The sequence below is a fragment of the Stegodyphus dumicola genome, chromosome 9 (genome assembly GCF_044657685.1).
Source record: "Stegodyphus dumicola isolate Sdum_Otavi_A_Nest chromosome 9, ASM4465768v1".
Lineage (NCBI taxonomy): Eukaryota > Metazoa > Arthropoda > Arachnida > Araneae > Eresidae > Stegodyphus > Stegodyphus dumicola.
Window position 1 is genome coordinate 12130223 of NC_140776.1, and position 11505 is coordinate 12141727.

Here is an 11505-nt window from a genome sequence, read left to right on the forward strand (position 1 = left end):
CGCCAAATCCTGGGTGTGAAGAATCATCATCCACCAACCTTTTAGTTCTTCCGCCGCTGTAGAAACATTAGGTATTTTGGAAGCAGGAGATGTGAGAAATGAGCAGAGCCTTCGCCGGAAATCGAACCACGGACCTCTGGAATACGCGCCCAGGGTGCAGACCATCACACCACGAAGGCATGCTAAGAAGGCGGGAGAAATACCTTATAAGTTTATGTGAAATATATATTTATGATTTATATAAAACAAGGTATTTTACGTAATTTAAATAAAATAATTATTTCTATTTGCTTATTCTTCTAAATGTATATATTATAAAATTTGTAACTTATATTTACTATAATTTTATTTTTTTAACAATTAAAATTGTAATAATTTTTCGCTGTACATTCTGTTTCATTTTTCTTCCTTCCTCCTCTTTTTTTCCTAATTCAAAGCGGCTCATTTTTTAATCTTATATAGCAACTAAATATACACATAAGTTATAAAGTTTTTGATATATATATATATTGAAAAATTCAAGTAGGTATACGATGTTCAAATCGATTAATTATTGATTGATTAATGTAAGGATATTTCTACGTATTTTATTTATCAGTGGGCTTATTTCCATGTGAGCATATATCTATGTGAGCTTTTTTCCGTGTGAGCATATTTATGTGGGCATACTTCTGTGTGAGCTTTTTTCCTGTGAGCATTTATACCTGTGAGCATTATTCTGTGAGCATTTTTCCTGTGGCCTTTTTCCCTGTGGGAATTTTCCGGTCACTGAATTATTGCCAGATGTGCATGAAAGTCATAAGAATTGAAAAAAAAAAAAAAATCTTTGCAATAGATTTCTTCCAGATGCATAGGCTATCAAAATTTACAAATTTTAACAAAATGAATATTTGTCATATTTATCCGAAACTGAAAATTGTAGCATATAATTTATTTTTATTATTTATGTATTTAAACTTCCTAGTAACTAACTAGTTATAACACTCCATTGAACTTTATATTAAATGAACAGCAACATTTAACTAGCAGATATTGTTATAATATACATGATCTAATCAGATAAAAAAGAATTTTTTGCTCCAAAATTTTCTTCATTATTATAATATCTCTGTTATTTACGAAGAGCACAGTCAGTGGCCTTAAATTATGAAGAATCTGTATGTATGTTTGTTCCTCGCATTGAGAAAACGCAAGCATAAATAAATTTTTGCTCTTTCTGAATAAAATTAGAGGAATTAAAACTATGCAGGTATTTACTAAAACTACTAAACGTTCGCTGCCAACCACGAGTTATCTCATAGTTCGAAGTTTGTGTTTAGGCGCCAGCTATGAGTTAATTCGTAGAAGTTTTTGTTTCACCTATGCCACATTTGATCAAACTCGTACTATTTTCATGTTCTTTGAAAGTATCTGGTTTTGGGGATTAGGGAAAAAAAAAAAAAAAAATACAACAGTTTGACGCAATTCAAGAGATCTATTATAATTAATATATGTATAATATAAGTAATTATAAATAACATAGAAACTCTAAAAATAATCAAACAATTTACATAAATCTTTGTTATAAAAACTACTGCACAAGTAAACATCCTTTAATTAAGACACAATAACACGCCGAATAAATACTAATTCAGAAGTCAAACAACAAAAATCAGCGTTATATTTACAAAATTTTCACAGGACTAGTTTCGATGGTTTTACCGAACCACCCTCTTCAGCTGCAAAACCATCGAAACTAGTCCTGTGAAAATTTTTAAATATAACGCTTATTTTTGTTGTTTGACTTCTGAATTAGTAAACATCCTTTGTTATAAGTAACCACCAACTACGAGTACATTCGTAGCTGGCGGTTGCTTATAACAATGGTTGTTTATTTTTACAACAGTTATTATCGATTGTAACTATGTACCAACCAACTACGAATATACTCTACAACTACGAATATACTGCACAACTACGAATATGCTTGCAGTTGGTGCTGTCACAAAATATTTTAACGCAAAAACCGACTACGATATAACTCGTATAATAAGTAAAGCAATTATTAGTCCAAAGGGGCTTTGTCTCTGAAGGACTCTTGTTTTCGTTTTGCGTTGAATCACTGTAAATGTCCGTTTCACTTTTCAAACTGTTGCCACCCAATGTTAGAGTCCTGCATTATATTTGAAGAAATTAAATAATGAAAAATCTGCATAAATGGATGTATATTTCTCGCACTGTGATAAAACAACGGTACATAGAGGCATCGAATTTTGAATGACGTAATCGTCCTACGAATATGGGCATGTGAAAGACCCAATTTGAAATTTGGAATTTGTTTTATGATCGATTTCATATTTTGTAAAACTTTAACGAATTTTTGAGTAACAAACTCAACGATTTAAAAACGAGCAATGGCGTAAATGGATGTATATTTCTCGCACTGTGATAAAGCAACGGTACATAGAGGCGGAGGGGAAAAAAAGCTTTTTATCTCCAGCTCTCGGAACGCGGAACTGTGTATCGGAAATCCTAAAGATACGCTCATTTTAAAATTATTTTGCAACATTACTATTGAACTGAAATTTATGATTTAAGTGCGAAGAACATGATATTTAATAAATAAAGGTAACACACAAAAAGTTTAAAAAACGCCCCTTTGGACGTAATTTAAAATCTGAAACCTTTCAGACTTTTTTTTTTTTTTTAAATTTTTATTTACCTAAATTCATTACCTTTCTTATAAATACCTGTTTTGTATTTTTATTTTACAATTAATTAGTTAAAATTTTTTGGCGTGGTGGAACCGTTTTTGAAAATGTCGCTCGGCATCGAACGTGTTAAATACCGATATTCATTTTATGTAACATCGAAAGTCTACGTAACTCTTATCATTATGCCTCATATAAAAATCAAAAATTTCCAACACAATATGAGGAGATATACGCAGAATATCCTATCGTCATAGCTACAGAAATATCGAAAACAATGTAATTCGGTCAATAACTATTTGAATGTAGCTATTTCTCGGTTAGGCTAAATATTTTGATCGCTCGTATCGAAGCCGGTTTGCTCTGTTATTGGAAAATTATTCGCGTTATGTAAATGCATTTAGTGTAGTTCTTAAATTATTCCTAAGAAGTGAATGACGAAACATTGAAATCGGATTGCGTCATCGGGGCTGTAAACCCTTTTCTGTGTCGGATCGATAATTTGGCTCGATAGAGGAAGGGGATTCCATCGATTTCAAACGAATGTGACCATGCAAAATATTTATTCTAAAAATTCAATAAGGGAAAGGTTTAAATCAGTAAACGTGGAATGCAGCATGATTGATTATCAGTTGGACAATTGCTTAGGACAATCAGCGCCTAGGTTAGAATTTAAGCGCAAGCAAACACATTAGTTGAAGAATATATTCTCTAGGTTAGGCGAGAAGTGCATTGGGTTGAATATTAGAGACACACGAAAAAAACTCATAACTATATATTTAGCGTCATGGCATTTTAAAAATCAAATACACGTGTATAAATTACTAAAAGGACATTTCTATTTAGTTATTCAAACAAACAGAGAGTGTTTACACATTTTTGTAACGATTTTGAATTTCTCCATGAACGTAAATATTAATTTTAAAATGCAAAGGTGACTGGCATCAAATTGGAATAAGGTGTAATTATCATCGGCAGCATTAAAAACATTTTTTTTTTAATGTCGCCGAAAAATAAACAATGGATCGATCATTTGCTTATATTTTTGCGCTGCCCGAAGAGAAATGTTCTTCAATTATTAAAAAAAGGTGTAAAAAGCACGGTTTTAATACACGTAAAATAAGTGACATAATTAACATGAAAGGAAAGAAACGTCAGAGTTCACATCCGGCTGGTAAAAAGGCAAAAAATGTATACCCACCAAAGGTACGTAGAGATCATATTAAATATAAAGTCGCATCTTATGTTTTAAAGGAAAAATTAGCCCCCTCCCCAAGATGCTATTGCAAAATTTTTAAATATCTCTGTAGGAACTGTGAACAAAATTATAAAATATGACTTAAAGCTAAGCAAAACAACAACAACAACAAAAACAAAACAAACAAAACAAAACAAAACAAACAACAAAAAAAAAAAACATGATTTTCATTGCTAAACGCCGAAACATGTCCCTCAGGGTAAGACTATATGCAGATTGCCGTACGAAAATTATTTGGTAGGTGAAAAATGGAAATACATAGTTACAATCGCTAATATATATATACTTATCTGATTGCAACAGAAAAATATTAATTTACTATCGAAAAAGGAGGAGAAAAAGACTGAATATGTTGGTTCAGAGAAAACAAGGAAAGTTTTTCTGAAGGTTTTATGGTTATTACTGATACTCTTATAACGAAAAACGTAAAATAAGGAAAGTAGAAAAAAGTCAAAATTAATTCGGATTACTATCAGAAATATATTTTAACACTTATTTTTAAAGAAGAAATTCCACCTCTTTTTTTATCCAAATAATCTTCAGTGTATTACGGGATGAATATAATATCAAGGGGAATCCAAGGATTATCCTTGCATTGCTATAATTGCCCAGATGAATATACACTGGTTATCATAAATTAAGGAAAAATCACAAAAATAGCGATAACTCCCTCAAAAATAAGCCAAACCGTGTAAAATTTGAATATGTTGCCAAGTAAGAGTAGCTGAGTAAAACTCCAATATGCAAATTAGTGGCGCTGCACTCGGAATACGTCATCTGCGAGGAGCATAAAAGTCCATGTTTGAGAGCAAGCCCACATATTTCACTGTGATAGTGACATCAGAAATCTGAGATAGCCAATTACTGACAATGATCTTCAGGCATCATTTGCCAGCAGAACTACGACAGACAGCCATTGGGAGACTAGAGGCAGGATAAAGTCAAACAGAAGTGGCCAGATGGCTAAATGGGAGTCCTTCTGTGATTCATAGACTTTGGAGGCAATTTCAAATCACAGATTCGGCACCTAGGAGGTTCAGTCAAGGACGGCCAACTGCTACGACGAGCGCCGATGACCGATATTTGACATTATGTGCACTCAGGAATAGAACCACTACTCCGACTCTTCTTAGATCCTCCCTTGCTGCAGCCACCGGAAGGTTGGTGTCAACGTCAACTGTGCGTAGAAGGCTTCACGAAGGTGGTCTGTATGCGAGGTGAACAACCATTTGCGTACCGCTCAAGTCACGCCATGGGAGGGACCGTTTGCAATGGGCACGACAACATGTCCACTGGACGCCTGAGCAATGGAGAGCTATTCTCTTTACGGATGAGTCCAGGTTTAGTGTAGAACGCGATAGTAGGCGTTATTTGATATGGAGAGTACCTGGACCCCGTTATCATCCGTCAAACATTCGTGAAAGAAATGCATACGAAAGAGGCAGTGTTTGTGTTTGGGGTGGCATCTCTTTGGGTGGACGCACAGACCTCCATGTTTTTCCAAGGGTAACCGTGAATGCTCATGTTTATAGAGATGACATCCTTGATGCTTATGTGCGCCCATATGCCGGGCAATAGGTGATGCTTTCCTGTACAGGACGACAATGCAAGCCACACAGGGCTCGTATCGTAGATGATTATCTTCAACAGGAAACAGTTATGCTCATGGAGTGGCCAGCTCGATCCCCGGACTTGAATCCTATCGAGCACGTTTGGGATGCTTTAGGGAGATGTGTAGCTGCTTTCAATCCGACGCCTTAGACACTTGCCGCGCTTGCAACTGCTTTGCAAGAGCAATGGCTCTCGCTTCCTATGGAACTGATAGACCGCATAATTGAAAGCATCACGCATCGCTGAATGTGCTGTATTGCTTCTAGAGGCGATTATTTTCCATATTGAAGGTACTTTTATTATAGAAAACTGACATCTTCGATTTGTTAATTTTATACATGTGCTAATTTCTATACTACCATAATTGTCTGGTAATTTCTTTTCATGTTATTTGATACCTTACTATGTGTTCTATTTTGGGTAAGTTTCATAAAATTCTACATGTAACTTTTTCAGTAATCGCGATTTTTGTCATTTTTCCTTAATTTATGATAACCAGTGTACTTATCATCTTCAGCTACTTTGATTTTGCCTTGTCATACAATTGCTCTGTTACAACTGCCATTTTAATTGCTTTAATGACTTCAATAGATTATAAGATTATTGACCGCATGCCTAACTTCATTTCATTCACGCTTTCATCCTGCTGTCATACAATTGCTACTCGACTTTGTCAATAATTGCTGACTGCATCATAGGACTGCTCGCCAAAAAATTGAATTGTTATGAAGAAAATCGCATGTATTTCAGCGATGATTTCGCTCTAGGGTGAGGTGTTTACACCGTTTTTTTTTTAACTTTTGTAAATATGTATGTAGAGAAGTAAATGATTCCCAGAAACGGCAGCTTTGCAACATCTTGCTGTAAGTCAATGATATTTAAGTTTATTACACATAACTGCCTTATTAAATTTGGTTATATAAAGTGGAAAGACAAATAACACTAATAAATTATTACAGAAAATTCAGATCGCATTTTTCATATTATCAACGTACAATAAAATCTCAAAAACATCTTGTGCAACGTCCCATCCAGGATTGGATCATTTCGCTTAAATGTAATGCTGTTTGTTCTCTTTTGTTATTAACGGCCACAGAAGTTAAAATAGGAAATGTGATATATAGTAAATCATTATAATTGCAAAAAAAAAAAAAAATATTAATTATTTCCTTAAAAAGTGAACAAATAGTATCTTGAAAAAAGTGACCAACATAAGAAAAGAAAAAAATGGAAAATAATACCTGATGTAGAAATTGTTCTTAGCCTTGTATGAAGAATAGTTTGCATGAAAATGCAATCTTCACTGCAAGGCAATAGTTTTTTTTTTTTTTTTTTTTTTTTTTTCTTGTTTTCATTCTTCTGGAATTTTATGGGCTATTGTTAGAACATATAGCTGCCTCGTTTAACAATTACGGTTGCTTGCAAAAGCATACACCCGCCAATTATAAGGCGCTCAAAAACAAAACATTTTGGTGCAGATACTTTATTCTCATTTCGAAATTTAATAAGAATAGAAAAGTAAAAAATAATTCACATACCTATATATGAATAAGCATTATTTCAGTTTAGCTGCCTAAAAAAGAATCATGGACAAAGGTTGTAATCAGATTATTTCTCATATCAGATCTGCATACCGAGATTAAACACAAAAAGTAATCTGTCAGTTTCTAGAAATCCAACTGCGGTATTCAAGAAAAAAGAAAAGCGGGGGAGGCGGGGCAAACGGGCTTTTTTAACGTTTTGTGTGTTGCCTTTATTTATAAAATATCACGTTCTTTGGACGTAAACCATAAAATTCAATTCAACGGCAGTATCACAAAATATTTAAAAAGAGCATATCTTTAGAATTTCCGATACACAGTCTCGCCCTGCACTGGAGATAATCCCCCCTCCTGTACAGTGTTGCCGTTGCTCGCTTTGAAATCATCCAGTTTGTTGATCAGAAATTCGTTAAAGTTTTAGAAAATATGAAATAGATAATAAAACAAATTCCAAATTTGGGCTCCCAGATGTCCATATTCGAGTGGAGGACTACGCTATTCAAAATTTGAGGTGTCTGGGAGAGTTGTAGTTAATGTTTTCAGTGGCCGAGGATAGCTGAAGATTTTGCGCCTCCTTCTGTATGCCAAGAATTAAAAATATTTCATTCTAACATTAATTTGGCACCCCATGGATGCTGCGCGCGGGACAGATGCCCCTCTTACCCCACTCTAGCCATGTCACTGATCTCTAGGTACCGTTGTTTTTTCACAGTGCGAGTACATACATTCATGCAGATTCTTCGTTATTCAGGGCTCTAATATTTGGTGGCAACAATTTGAAAAGTGGAACGCCGTTTTATAGTGAAATGCCGAAGGACCAACGCAAAATGCCGAAACAAAATTAATAGCACTACTGGGGAAATTGTTCCTTTGGGTTAATAAAACTAATCGATTTTTAAAAATTTTTAAAAATTATTCTTATTATTATTTCTTTTAACGAGTTTATGCAATATTATGCATTTCAGTTAGAAAGAGCCTCACGTGGATAGCTTTCAGGGAAAGAGAATCCTTATTTTCTTTGCCGTAGAAAATTACCAACGTAAATACAGGTAAAACGGAAAGAAAAATTAATGGTTATTAAATTATTTAATGTCGTCAAATAATGATATCCTATAAAAATCTTTAATTTTAAAACAGCGTGTGATCTAATCTGCATTGTGTAGAAGGTTCTTTTTTATTACGCTTAGTTTCACGAATTTAATAAATTCCTTTTTTTATTGATTTTCTGCAAACTGTCTCCGCAATTATCCATTCCATTTACATGTTGAAATTGAAACTTTTTCTTCGCAATTCTTGAATTAAGTATATTTGAAAAACTGCATTGATTAGGGTATCAGAATTATCTATGCATTATACTTTTATCTTTACCTCGTTTAATCTGTGACGCTCAGTGCAGTCTGTCTCAGTAAAACGCTGTTTTACTGTACAGCACAGATTAAGGTAGCTTGAGATGACATGAAACTTTTCGTATTATACAGTTTTCCTAAAACTGAAGGTCTATCGTTACGGCATTGTGTAAGAATTTATGTGAAAATGCTTTGATATTTCCCATACATACTTTTTCTTCGACATCAAATGATATCCAAAAATAATTTTTTCTTATTCTTCAGTCGGGGGTAAATAGTGCGCTTTGGCGACCGAGAGAGATAAAGCATCCACGCTCTCCATTGGCATTATTGTAGCGCCACTCGAAATAATCTTCTCTCGAATCTTTATATTTTGCTGAACTTTCCAAAGACGAAACTTTCAGGGTACAGATCCTAGCAGTACAATTAATATCCACGGGGGCGGCCAAGCTAATGGAGTTTGCGAAAAGCTTCATCTTTTAATCCACTGAGCGTTGGTACAAATTTCCATCTAAAGACACAGTTACAGAAGTGGTGGAATAATGGTTTGGGCTGGGATCTCTCTCGGTGTTCCCACTGATTTGCATGTGTTCTATGGAGAAACTTTGACTGGTGTGAAATATCGAAACGAGATCCTTGATCAATATATGTCCGCCCATATGCCGCTGCTATTGGTCCTGGATTTCTTCTGATGGCCGACAATGCGCGACCACACCGAGCTCGGGTTCCTGAAGAATATATTGAGGGTCACGGTATGGAGCGGATGGAATGGCGAGCTCAATCAAGGCAATTTTGGTGGGAGATCCCATCAAGATGGCCTTGGCTCAATCTCCAGACTTGGATACGACAGAGCATCTTTGGGACTACCTTGGGAGACAGGTTGCTGCTTTAAATCCTCCCCCAAGGTCGTTAGGTGAGCTTGAAAAAGGATAACCCGTGCCTGGTCGTTGCTTCCCATATCACTAACCGACAACTGAATTGACTGACAGTATGGAACGTCACTGCCGCCAATGTATTACAGCTAGGGGTGGACACATTCCTTATTAGAACCCAGTTTTGAAATGTTACCACCACTTTTTTCATTTAAAAAAAAACTGTGATATGCTGGTTCTCCAAGACTGAATTTCTCTCCAAGAGTGCATTTTTTTGTCGTAATTCATGTTTGTGTTGAACTTTAGAAACATACTATGTCGCATTCATTAAAGAACTGCCTGGTGAACATGCCCTGTAAATTTCTTGTTTCTATGTTACTTCAATGACTATGCGGCTTAAGTGTAAAGTTGGCTGCGAAAAAATACAGTTAAGCCCTCTGTTGGGAAGAAACGAAATTACTTCCCCAACAACCCAATATTTTAAAATCCAAGCGAGTGAGCCGCAGATGAGGGAAGGAAATAGGTATGCAGTTTTAGTACTGTTTACGGAGGGGTGGAAAAAATAGATTTCACAATATTCTGCTTAGTAGTTTAATCTTAAAAGAAAAAGCAGGTGACCGGGCATAAAAACTGAACATGAAATTTTAAGGCTAGAAATGGCTGATTGTGTAAAGAGAAAGAAAGATATCAAATCTCTTTAAAAAAAAAAAAAAAAAAAAACCATTTAATGATGATGATAGGTGGATTAAGGAGCCGCAAGTACTGAGATTAGTGACTTATTGCTAAAGGATTACAACGTCTCCTGTGTTTATAATCCTTTATTATACGATAATGTAAGATATTTTTGGAGATAAAATGTTATTGACGGAAGAATTCCAAAAGACAGAGGTATAATTTTATACTGCACCAGCTCCGATGGATTCAACAAGTTTCCGTTATTTTTAAGGGCTTAATCAAAAAATTTTTAATATTTCAAAGGAATTAATATTAAACTTCTCTGTACTCTACACTGAAAATACGTATTCTTGAATAACGTCAAACACTTTTAATCTATGGCTCATATTTTATTTTACAATGAAGAAATGGAAAGACAATGCGTGTGGTTTATAATTTATTTTTCGCTCTGATAAAAATAAATCTGAGATAAATTGTAACAGTTTGTTTTCTACCCGCAGAAACCTTATCGATTTTATGGCCCATGGATAATAGGATTCTTAGTCTTTTCACAAGGAAATACAAACAAAAGCGAAGAAAAGAGTTCCCTTTTTGAATTTCAGGTATGCTCCAGTTGATAATATTACAGCTGACCGCATTATGAAGCAAATATCATTTGTGTTGCGGTTCCCATGATGAATTCGATTTCAAGAGAAAGGAATATTTTCTGAAATGTGGCTTTTCAATCGATACTTCTCCTGCTAAGTTCTGAAATGAAATTACTTCACTGAAGAAATGAGAGAGCCGCCCAGCCGGTATAGTGGTTAGCGTAACGGACTGCTTTCCGAAAAGCCCGGGTTCGAATCCCGGAGAAGGTGTGGATGTCTGTGTGGCATACGGGCGCTCTAAATATGCGGCTAGCCGAAAAATGAAAGAAGTTTACGTCTGTATGTTTTCTTCAATACCTCCAAAACGTCCTGGTCCATCAGGCCTGACACACTGAAGTTACGTTAAGAGGGAGAAACATGGATTGTATCTTCTTCTTGTAACTGTTCTACATCAGAATGGGGTGAGGCGTTGTCTAGAACAAGAATCGCCTTCTTTGGTACATTTTTTTTTTAAACTTTTGCACTGATGGAACGAACTGCTGATGAAACCAATCATTAAATATTTCTCCATTCATCCATGCGTTTGATTGATTTCAGTACCAAAAGGTAAGATCACAATTGGTTTCGGTCCCATTAGTGCACATTTTTACGTTTTTAAACGGCCCGGGATTTGTTTATTTGCCTATAAGCGCTAGCTTGAGGTTATCGCTGCCTGTTGCGTTGCTGCATGCCAAGATTGTGACTCTCTCCCTGCTTCTTTTGCAGGTGCCGATTTCTCTTCCTTGGATGAATCGAATTTTCGAAAGAAGCATTCGAAAATTCAAACCGGTCTCATCCCAATTACAACACTACTGATCTCCCGATATACCCTCCTTTTCAAATAGTTTCTGGAAATTATCCTTGAATATTGCAGCATGTTACAAGT